A 12294-nucleotide genomic window follows, 5' to 3' on the forward strand; every position below is an offset into this window, starting at 1 on the left:
TAACTTTGTTAGAAATGTAAATTCTCGGGCCGGGCCCAGATCCATTGAATCAGAAACCTTGGGGTGGGGCCCAGCAGTCTGTATTTTGATATTTTCTTTCCCTTGATTCTGGTGCAGGCTAAAGGAATTCAAAAGTGATTTTAAGGGGATCCCAAAGTGGATTCCCTTTCTGAAGGAGGCACCTCTATGGATAATGAAGAGAAAGGAAGCAACAAACTTAACCTCTGGTGATGCACCCCTCTGTTAGATCACCACATTGCACTATAAACTGAATGAGACACATGACCTGACCTCGAGGAGGTAAGGGTATAATGTAAAAATATCAAAGTGATGCTGCAATGCCTTTTATACATACTTTGTTAGTGATTTTCCAAAGAGATCTGGGCACAGAATTCTTCAGAAGTTTATAAACAAGACTCAAGTCCCCTAATACCAAATTTGACAATTTTCTGTAGAACAAGGGTTCTCATTGCCCAGAATTTCTGGGGACATTTTCAAACTATTGTTATTGTTATGGCTCAAAAGCGAGTCTGTACCTGATGCACACAGAGTCAATCAGTAGAGACTGGGATTATGAGAAGAAAAAAAGTTTAGTTAGCAAAGGCTAGCCTCACAAAGACAAGAAGGCTGTCCTCAAATCTGTCTCCCCAAATTAGAGAAATTTTCCATGTTTTATAGCATTCAAAGGCAGGCAGGCTTAGGATAAGGAACAAGGTGGTCAGTTCTAGGCTGACTCGTGTCATTCCTTAATAATCATTAAAGGGGGCTGTGTGCAGGAGCAACAGATTTCAGGGGCTACATGCAAGGACACCTGATTTCAGGGTTGCAAAACAATATAAGGAGATACAAGCAGAGACAGTCATGAGTTGTTTTGTTATTGTCCAGTTGCATGGTACAGTTTCAAAACATAGCATCAGCAAAACAAGGTGTGGGCATCCCAAAGTAATTTGGGTGGAGAATAAAAATATCTATTTGGGGCCCCCCTGAGGATGCGGAGGTGTTGGACTTCCTCACCTGGATTGTTGCTGATGTTCTCACAAACACTGGGGACTGACAGCTTGACATGCTGAGCCCTCTGTCTTGGGGCTTGCCCCCGTGAAGCTTGTTACTGCAAAGGAGAAGCTAAACCTGCTTGTGATTGTGCCTGAGAGTCTCCCCCTTAGTGCCTCTGTGTTGCTTAGATGTGGCCTCTCTCTCTAGCTAAGACACCTCGGCAGGTGAACTCACTGCCCTCCCCCTATGTGGGACTTGATTCTCAGGGGTGTAAATCTCCCTGGCAACGCAGGATATGACTCCCAGAGATGAATCTGGACCCAGCATTGTGGGATTGAGAATATCTTCTTGACCAAAAGGGAGATGCAAAATGAAATGAAATAAAGCTTCTGTGGCTGAGAGATTTCAAATGGAGTCGAGGGGGCACTCTGTTGGAAATTCTTACACACTATATAGATAACACTTTTTAGGTTTTAATGTATTGGAATAGCCAGAAGTAAATACTTGAAACTACCAAACCCCAAACCAGTAGCCTTGACTCTTTTTTTTAATATATATATTCATTTTATTGAGATATATTCACATATCATGCAGTCATACAAAACAAATCGTACATTCGATTGTTCACAGTACCGTTACATAGTTTTGCATTCATCACCAAAATCAATCCCTGACACCTTCATTACCACACACACAAAAATAACAAGAATAATAATTAAAGTGAAAAAGAGCAATTAAAGTAAAAAAGAACACTGGGTGCCTCTGTTTGTTTGTTTGTTTCCTCCCCCCATTTTTCTACTCATCCATCCATAAACTAGACAAGGGGACTGTGGTCCTTATTAGCCTTGACTCTTGAAGACAATTGTATAACAATGTAGATTACAAGGGGTGACAGTGTGATTGTGAAAGCCTTGTGGATCACACTCCCTTTATCCAGTGTATGGATGGATGAGTAGATAAATGGGGACAAAACCAAATGAAAAATAGGGTGGGATGGGGGTATGATTTGGGTGTTCTTTTTTATTTTTATTTTTTATTCTTATTCTGATTCTCTCAGGTATAAGGAAAATGTTAAAAATTAAATTGAGGTGATGAATGCACAACTCTATGGTCGTACTGTGAACAGTTGATTGTATACCGTGGATGATTGTATGGTATTGGTATATGAATATATCTCAATAAAATTGAATTAAAAAAAAAAAAAACAAGTTGTGGGAACCCCGGGCACAGGGCATTCACCAACGGCCTTGAAGATTGCACACAGCAGCTTGGGTGACATAGGTCAGTTAAGGTTTGACCTATTCTTCTTGTAATATCAGGTGCTAAATGTAATCTATACCCAAAACTACCTCCTCCCTGAGACTCCCTGAGATACTGTTATCTACACAATAATCTATAATCCTCCCCTCCTCCCTGTTGATTACAGTCACTCCCTCTGTACAATGCAGGACTCCAGCTCCCTGCCTTATGCGCTCATACCCATTGGAATGCCAAGCCCTCATAACCAGCTTTATTCAGCCTCCTCCCCAAAGTGCAGACTATTTCCACATTGTGCTCTGAACACGCCTCCATTCAGAGTAGCTCCTGAATCCATTCAGAGAGGCTCCTGATTTCAGGGCAACATGACTTGATTTCCCCACCCTGCAGGTAAGCCCCATAATAAAAGCTCATGTCTCAGAAAGTATCAGGTGCTTTCTTTAGCCCTTTGGCTACAAAAGCCCTCTTGGGCTGTGACACAAGGCATCTGGGTTATAGTTCAGTGAGTGTGATTTTTGGTATTAAAATTAGGCAATGTTTTCTCCTAGGTTAACTTTTTTTTAATTGCCCATGTCTTGCTGGTTAAAGTCAATTAAGGATGGTCTAGGTGGAGCCATGAAACACAAGAACTTATCTATGCCAGTGTGTAGGGTGGAGATTTCAGAGATTGGAGAAAAGAGAAATGGAAAGATTGGCAACATAGTTAAAGAGGGAGCTGCTTTGTGAAGTGGGGGGTAGGGGCAGTAATGAAAAATGGGTCTGGGTCCACTACAAGCTGCCCCCCTTTGATATTCCTTTTCTCTATCTTGAGGAAATGGGGCAAAAACCATTCAAACTACTTCCCGTTGATTTAGGGCGTAGTTGTTACGGGGCAGAGGAATGGAATTGTTTTGCTTGCAGTTGAAGGTATTCATGAGTTCCTGGTTGTTCTTGGAAGGACTGGTTTTCCTGAGTTTCAGTGCTTAACTGATATAAGAATAATCAGGAGGCTTTAAATTTCTGAAAAATAACTTAATAAGCAAGTTGAAAATTACAAGTTCAAATAAAAGAAGCAGAAGGATTATGTTCAGGGGATTTACAAGTGAATGTAACTATGTATATAGTAGAGAAATAGCTTTTCAGATTCCCAGATAGCACTCCAGGTGTCGATTTCATGTAGTTATGTGCCTTGCTTATGGGGTCCAGATGTCCTCAGGGCTTTGGGGAGCAATTTTGCTTGGGGCCTTGCATGCCGTGGCAGTTTGTGATATCTGGCTGAGACCTGCGTGAAAGTAACCTCTAGAATGACCTCTTGGCTCCATTTGAAATCTCTTAGCCATGGAAACTGTTTTATTTCTTTCAACATTTCTCCTTTTTGATTAAGACCTCTTTCTAAAAACACTGCTTGTCAACATTTGGTTTTAGTCTCAAGGCACTAGGGAGCCTCATCCCTGGGAGCCACATCCCACATAGAGGGGAAGTTGGTGAATTTATTTGCAGGATTTGACTTAGAGAGAGGCCACCTTGAATAACAAGGAGGTTTCCTGGGGCTGACACTTAGGCATTTATTATAATTAGGCTTAGTTTTGTCATTACAGAAATAAGGTTTATAAGTGCAAGCTTCAAGATCCAGGACTTGGCTCATTAGCATATTTCTTTTTAAAACTGCTGCAATAGTCTAATCCTTCAGTTCAGTCCTGCCACAGTTTGTCTCTGCCACTGACCCACAAGTCCTTGGTATTGGCGTATGGCTCCTGAGACTTGCAAGTGGGCCCCTCTTCCAGGCCGTGCACCCCGGGTCCTCTGTTGAGGGATGACTGTGCTATGTCACAGGTGAGTGCCGTCCCCCCAGGGCAGTTCTGGGCTGCTGGGCTGTGTAGGGAGGCTCCCAGTCTGCTGAAATGATGGCTGAATGGGGCTTTGTTAATTCACACTGCTCTACCTTCCCAACTCTGGGACAATCAGCTGAGGTTGCAGGGAAGGCTAATGTCCACGCCCAGTTTTGTGGTGTGTGCCTGTTATTTGAAGCACTTCCGTCACACTGAGTTGTCTGGGGCAGCTCTGGGCTATGGGGCTGGCGATGGGCAGGAGTGTTTCCTGTCCACCAGGATGATGGCTGTGAGCGGACACCCCCCTTTTCTTGGGAAGTTGTGGTGTTTAGTGAATTTTCTCAGCCACTGGATTATTGCGTTTTGTCTCAGAGCTCTCCTAGTTCTGCTCTTGACTTGACCTGCCCAAATAGCAAGTCTTTGAAGCTTTCTGTATTGGGCTTCTTAGAGTAATTGTTTTAGAAAAAGAAAAAAGGATTAAAACAAAACAAAACAAAACAAAACAAAACAAAAACGGGCCCTCCTCAGAGATCTAATGGGTTATTGAAATGCTAAGAGACAAAGCAACCAGGGCCATTAAGGAAAGGTCCACAGGGCAGAGAGATCAGCTTTTCTTCAGGATTTGCATATGCGCCTCAGGGCCCTTCCCCTTTCTATGTTCACCAGAACTCCAAAAATCCTCCACTTTTATTTTGGAGTTTTTCGTGTTGTTTTCTTTCTATGCCTGTCTCCTCTCTGCTGGGCTGGCTGCTCTCAGATTCTCTGGTGTCTGGTCTCAGTCTATCTATGGTTGGAGTTTGGATCAGTAGAATGAGTTTCCGATAAGAGCAGCCACTGCACTTCTCCCTTCTCCTTCCCGGAGCTGACAGCCCCTCCTCCCACGGGACTGAGCCTGGCAGGGAGGGGCGCGGGTCCCCTGGCCGCAAAAACTTACAGATTTCGCTGATCTCAGCAGTTCCACGTTTTCATGAGTGTTGTATGACGTATGCCCAAAGTCAGATTGCTCTGTGGTGTCCAGTCCACGCAGTTCCTGGCTTTCTACCTACTTTCCTGGAGGAGTAACTAAAATATACAGCTCACCAGTCTGCCATCTTGCCCTGCCTCCTGCATATTTCTTTTTATGAGGCAAGGTTCATATATTTTAGAGTTTATTTTTGTAGGTTCCTTGTTATACGTTTAAATGAGGATAATTTCCTTTCTAACAGGAGTGGATCTTAGATTTAGACCTTGTAAAGATTTGTTGATTACAGTTTTAGTAAGCTTAAGAGAATAGCAGAAATTGCCCAGGTGGGGAAGTTTGCAGTTCTATGCGCTTCTTCCCTAGTCCCAAAATATTTTGAAATGCATCAAAGTATTACATCAACTGTACAGGATACTAAGATCTCACTTTTTATTTTAGGTTCTATGTTAAATAAAGCTGAGTTAGGTTGTTCAAATAACTGACTAAACCACTTAAATCAGATAGTATGCCATAGAAAATTCAGATTTTGGATAAAATAGATTTCTTCTCCTTGGTCTCACATAGAAATTGAAGTCTTAAAATACACATAAGATTACTCTTTACCTTGTATTCTGATTCACTTTAGTTCTATTCAGATCAGTCTTATTTATATTCTTAATTGAAGTCTGATCCCTTCTTCAGTTTCTTCAACAGTTGCTGTATGGAATTGGCTTTTTAGAATTAATGCTGCTTCTTCAACATCTCCAGAGCTGGAGAACGCCAACTCTGAGGCTCAGGTGTCACACAGACACCCAAAGTTCCAGGGAGCTACCAGGTTACATCTCAGAATTTAGAAATAACAACTAAAGCCTAGAACCAAATGTGACTGTTGCAAGAGCTGGGTCCAAATTCTTTCAGGAGTATTTTCTAAATGAAGTCATTTCCAGAAATAAAAATATTTGACAGACCAAAACACTTTGAGAGCTCTTTTTCACACATCTAATCCATTAGCAAGTCTGCAAGGTCTACCTTCTAAATGTATTCCACATCACTTCCCCAGCTACCACCCTAGCCCTATTAACCTTTGCCTGGGCAGTTAAATAACCTACTAATTGTTCTCCCTGCTGCCTTATACCCTTACATTTAATTTATCATACAGCAACCAGAATGATTCTTCAAAATTTAAGCCAGATCATAACACATCTTGACTTGGAACATTCTGTTGGTATCTCACCTTTCAGAATAAAATCCAAAGACCTCACGATGGCTTACAAAGCCCAGTATGATCAGATCTTCCATAATCTCTGTGCCTGTCTCTTACCATTCTCTTCCTTGCTCACTCTGCTCTAGGTATAGTGGGCTCTTTGCTGTTCATCAAACGCACCAGGCAAACTTCTGCTTTTTCCTTTGTACTTGCTTTTCCTTCTGTCTGGAATGCTCTTCTAGATAGCCACATAACTGGCTCCCTCATTTCCTTGGTTTCTGCCCACTTGTCACCCTGTCAGACAGGCCTTCTTTGACAGCCCTATCTAAAATGGCTACTTATCCTGTTCTACCCTGTTTTTCTCTTCATAGCACTATTACTATCTGACTGGCAAAACAAAACAAAACAAAACAAAAAACAATATGACCACCCCTCCTATCCACCCCCCCCATAAAAGCTCCATGAAGACCAGTTCTTTTTTCTCTTCACTGCTGTTTCACCTGAGCCCAGACAGTGCTTGGCTGTCAGTAAATATTTGAATGAATAAATGAGTCAATGCATTGTAGGCTTTCAGCAATTTTTAGTTCATAGTATAATGCAGTGGTTAAAAATGCAGGCTCTGAAATCAGACTGCCTATTTGCAAATCCTGGCTTTGCTACTTCCAAACTATAACCTTGAGCAAGATAATTAACCTCCTTGTACTTCAGTTTCCTCAATATGATATAACACCTGCCTCAAAAGGGATGTTGTAAGAATTAAATCATCTAATGTATGTCATATATTCAATACTGCATACATGTTAACTGTTGTTGTTAATGTTACCTTCCTTAAATATTAAGATGGGCTATCTTCCAGTGTATTGTGAGCTACTTAAACAAAGTAGCTGTGACTTATATGTATCTTTAATAACTTGAATGTAGTAATTGTTTAATAAATAGATTAAATTAAAACAAATTTGGCAATTAACGTATATTGAGGTAATTAACTATAAACTATAACAGAAGTTTCATCCTGTTTCACCTTAACACTTTTACTAGGGTTATGTTAATTAACAGATAGAACATAATTTATAGACTTGCTTTGCTACCTTTATAAAGTCTCTTTTGTTGAAGATGAAACTCTGACCTGTAGCTGACTGCAAGCATTCCAGAGAAATATCAGGGTAAAGCAACGTAACTGACAAGGAAATTTGGTTGTTTTTGTTTGTGCATATAACATCTTTAAAATAGCTAAAACCGTGACTAACAATCCTGTATTGTTTAATATCATGTAGATTAACACCAGGACATAACATGGACAGTGAGAATTTTTTATAATCTTTAAATATTTATATGAACACTATTTCATCAATACACATTCAACTATCAAAAGGTTACTAAATCCTTTTAATTTTACAAATTTCTTATACAATTCATAACATATTAAATGAACTTTATTATTAGCACTTCTCTTTTTACAAGGGGAAAGAATAAATCCTCTGAAATTCTCCAGGGGACCCCTGGAAAATCTCAAAGATAGTTTGAAATAAAAGACATTCCTTAGGGTTTGACATTGAGTTGAAAATTATGTTAACTAGGAAAAGGGTCAATGTGAAATGATATTTGGTTCTTTATTTTAATTAAAGACTCAGTTTTTTTAAGTGAGAAGACTTATTTTTAAGATAATAAAGGCTCATAAGGTTAACATAGATATTAAATCAATGGAGATATTATTTTGATATAACATAAGAGTCTTTATTTCTTAAATTACCAAGGACATGGTAAAATTAACATAAAGTACAAAAAGTTATTCTGATAAAACAGACTTTCTGCCTTTTATACTGATTATTCAGGAAAAAAAAAAACCTTTATAATTTTTTATTAAAATAGACCAATAATCTAAGAAAACTTTGTCACTTTAATAGAGAGAAAACCAAATTTTAGTTTTGCATAAGTATGTTTTTTGATACTAAGTCTTTTAAAGACTTTATAGATAGACTTATCAAATCTTATCCAACTTTGACCACAAGAAATAAATTCTCTTCTCTGTGAACTTTCTATATCTATTCAAGATGCAGCCCCCTTCCCCATACTGTTGACACCACCTTTCAATATGACCAAGTTAGGTTGCTCACTGTCTAGACACCCCTGAAGATGGAGAAAGATTAAATGAGAGGAAGGGGTAGCAACAAACAAGATAAGATTTAACAAAAGTCTATGAATATTGAAACTTTATATAAATATATACTTTTTTTTTAGATGCTGGGGTGTTAGAATAGCTGGAAGAAGGTAAATGACATGGTGGAACTGTACCCATAACAATTTTTGGAAGTACCTGTATAACTGCTTGTTGAGCTGTACATCGAAAGTTAACATCTTTCTGTATGTATGTTATATTTTGCAATGATGGAAACAGCTGAAGTTGTAGAACTGTGACCCATGACATTCTATGAAATTTGCTTTCTAACTCCTTGTTAAATTGTACTTTTAAAGTTACCACTGTTATGTATATATGTTAAAGTTCACAATAAAAAATGCATTAAAAAAAAAGATGAGCAGGTTTTAGGATAATGAGCACAATGACCACAGATGATGTAATGAGAAGTGATTTAATTATTGAGCATGCACAGATTGATTACATGTTTAGTCACAGAATATAAGAAAATGGAGGCCTTAATATGATGATGGACATGATTTTTAGTATTATAATGAAGTATAGGTCACTTACAGGTTAAAATCTAAGCTACTGCGTATGTCAAGCAGGTCCATTTTGGTTAGATCCAGCTTCAGTTATCAAGATAACTTTGGTCTTGGGGTGGGTTAGTCCTGGGCTGACCCAAGACTGTTCATTAATAAACATTAGGGGCTCTCTTTAGTGATCATAAGACTTTAAAGTTGAAAAACCGGATAAAATGGGTACAAGTGAAGGTTAGTCACAAGGTTTTCACAATCACAATGTAACCGTCACCTTGCTTGCAACAGTCGGTGCCAGGCAAAATCCTGTTCCAGGTTTAGGGCTCTCACCGCAGAAAGAATTCAAAGACAAGAGGGGCCAGTAGGAATAAGTAGTAAAGCTTATTAAAGAAAGAGAGAAAAACTACATGTTAAAGAGATAATATGGAAGTGTTCAAGGGAGAATCATGCACTTGTTATATAGGAAAGTTTTACTGTGATTTTCTTATCTTGACCTTTGAACACCAGGTGTCTTCTTTGTTCTAGGAGGTGATAGCTTATTGGAACTTGTGGCCTGCCATCATATCCAAAATGTGTCTTTGGGTGGATGTTTAACAACCTTTATGACCCCATGCTTTCTGTCATTAACTAAGAATTTGCTTTGGGCCCATGATTTTACAAGCATTTATGGTTTGGGGAGGTTTTGGAGCTTTAGGGGAAATTTTTGTCCCATGAGAATTTTACAGGTCTGCATTAACTCTTTTGAAGCTGAATAGAAGACCAGGGACCACAGTCTTGATTACCTATTCTAACCTGCCTCAACTACCCCCTGAAAGAGCTGATCACCCTTAATCTTAATGGGGTGCTGAGGGGCAAAGATCTGACTTCTGTAACTTCTTCCTGCTGTTTTAAGGGTGGTAGACTTACCTGCCAGGGTGGAAAACTCGTTCTCAATTCTAGTAAAGGTGGGGCTGCACTGGTCCTGGTCTGGAACAGGTGAGCACAAGCCAAGTGTGGAATACTTGCAGTCTGCTGGAAACAAATTTGACAAGTAGGTTAAAAATTCATGGGCCACTCTCTCTGTTTAACTGAGCCATCTCAGCAGGTGAACTCACTGCCCTCCCCGCTATGTGGGACCTGACTCCAGGGGTGTAAATCTCCCTGGCAACGCAGGATATGACTCCTGGGGATGATTCTGGACCCGGCATCGTGGGATTGAGAATATCTTCTTGACCAAAAGGGGGAAGTGAAAGGAAATGAAATAAAGTTTCAGTGGCTGAGAGATTTCAAATGGAGTTGAGAGGTCACTCTGGTGGACATTCTTATGCACTATATAGATAACACCTCTCAGGTTTCAATGTATTGGAACAGCTAGAAGTAAATACCTGAAACTTTCAAACTCCCACCCAGTAGTCTGGACTCCTGAAGACAATTATATAATAATGTAGATTACAAGGGGTGACAGTATGATTGTGAAAACCTTGTGGATCACACTCCCTTTATTTAGTGTATGGATGGATGAATAGAAAAATAGGGACAAAAACTAAATGAAAAATAGGGTGGGATGGGGGGGATGATTTGGGTGTTCTTTACTTTTATTTTTTATTATTATTCTGATTCTTTCTGATGTAAGGAAAATGTTCAGAAATAGATTGTGGTGATGAATGCGTAACTATATGATGGTACTGTGAACAGCTGATTGTACACTATGGATGACTGTATGGTACGTGAATATATTTCAATAAAACTGAATTTAATTTTTAAAAACATGCATGGGCCAAACATAAGAATGAGAAGAAAAGGAATTAAAAGACCCAGAAAAGGAAGGCTCCAAGTAGTTAGATCAGGCAGATGTGGAAAAGGATTCCCAGTTGCTTCCAGTGTTGTATTTAATTTGTTGGGATTGCTCCTGAAGGTCCTGTATGTTCTCTTGAATTTTACCTGAGTGGTTGACATAAAAAGAGCATTCTTCTTGTAAGAAGAGGCAAGCTCCCCCTTGTGCTGCAGTGATTACATCCAAGGATCCCCTGTTCTCGCACACCACTGCTGCTAGGGACGCTATTTGGATCTGGAGAAATCCTCAAGTTCATGCGGCAGATTAATTTAAGAGGCTTTTTAAGGGTGTTTGGATAGGATGAAAGGTGCAAGGTATAGCAGAGCACAAAGGAGAGAGAAGGAGCTCATTGTACTTAGCTGTGTTTCTTTAGTAGGAGTGTTAATCAGTCTAGTGGATGACAGCAGTAAAGAGGTCTTGCTATTAGGGCCAAGTCTTGATTTAATTGCAGGTTTAAAAAAGTAGCCAGCATTTTTCTATTCTTTTCTTTTTTAATAGATTTATCTGGTTTAAATGTTGCTAAACTTTAACAGCACCAATTCTATTACTGTGGCTATCCAGGTCTAATTACTATTAACATAGAAACAAAACAGAGGACATTAATGTTGTTATCCCCGGCTTGAAGTTTTTTTATGAATAGCCCTCATCTTTCTAAATAATGTAGTGAAACTGTGCAGATGAAATTATGAAAACATATTTCGCACAAGCAGATTTGTCCAAATACTTAAAACATCTTAGTCAATGTGTAACTGAGAAATTAAGAATTAACAATGATTATGATTACTGAGTGATAATATAGATTTTTTTCTTCCTATATTGTAGAATAGCCAAATTAATACCTGAAATTACTGAAACTCAACTAGTCTCACCCTTGTTTATATCTGCTATTGTAATGGTTATTCTAGTATAGTCTCAGCCTTCTGTATACTTTTGTAATGGTTATTCTAGCCCTGTTTATTTTTTTTTCTTTTTAATATTTTGATAAATGTATTTTGTTATGATTATTATTATTTTTTTATTTTTAATCTTCATTTTATTGAGATATATTCACATACCACGCAGTCATACAAAACAAATCGTACATTCGGTTGTTCACAGTACCATTACATTGTTGTACATTCATCACCTAAATCAATCCCTGACACCTTCATTAGCACACACACAAAAATAACAAGAATAATAATTAAAGTGAAAAAGAGCAATTGAAGTAAAAAAGAACACTGGGTACCTTTGTCTGTTTGTTTGTTTGTTTCCTTCCACTATTTTTCTACTCATCCATCCATAAACTAGACAAAGTGGAGTGTGGTCCTTATGGCTTTCCCAATCCCATTGTCACCCCTCATAAGCTACATTTTTATACAACTGTCTTCGAGATTCATGGGTTCTGGGTTGCAGTTTGATAGTTTCAGGTATCCACCACCAGCTACCCCAATTCTTTAGAACCTAAAAAGGGTTGTCTAAAGTGTGCGTAAGAGTGCCCACCAGAGTGACCTCTCGGCTCCTTTTGGAATCTCTCTGCCACTGAAGCTTATTTCATTTCCTTTCACATCCCCCTTTTGGTCAAGAAGATGTTCTCCGTCCCACAATGCCAGGTCTACATTCCTCC

The sequence above is a fragment of the Choloepus didactylus genome, assembly GCF_015220235.1.
Source record: "Choloepus didactylus isolate mChoDid1 chromosome Y unlocalized genomic scaffold, mChoDid1.pri SUPER_Y_unloc5, whole genome shotgun sequence".
NCBI lineage: Eukaryota > Metazoa > Chordata > Mammalia > Pilosa > Megalonychidae > Choloepus > Choloepus didactylus.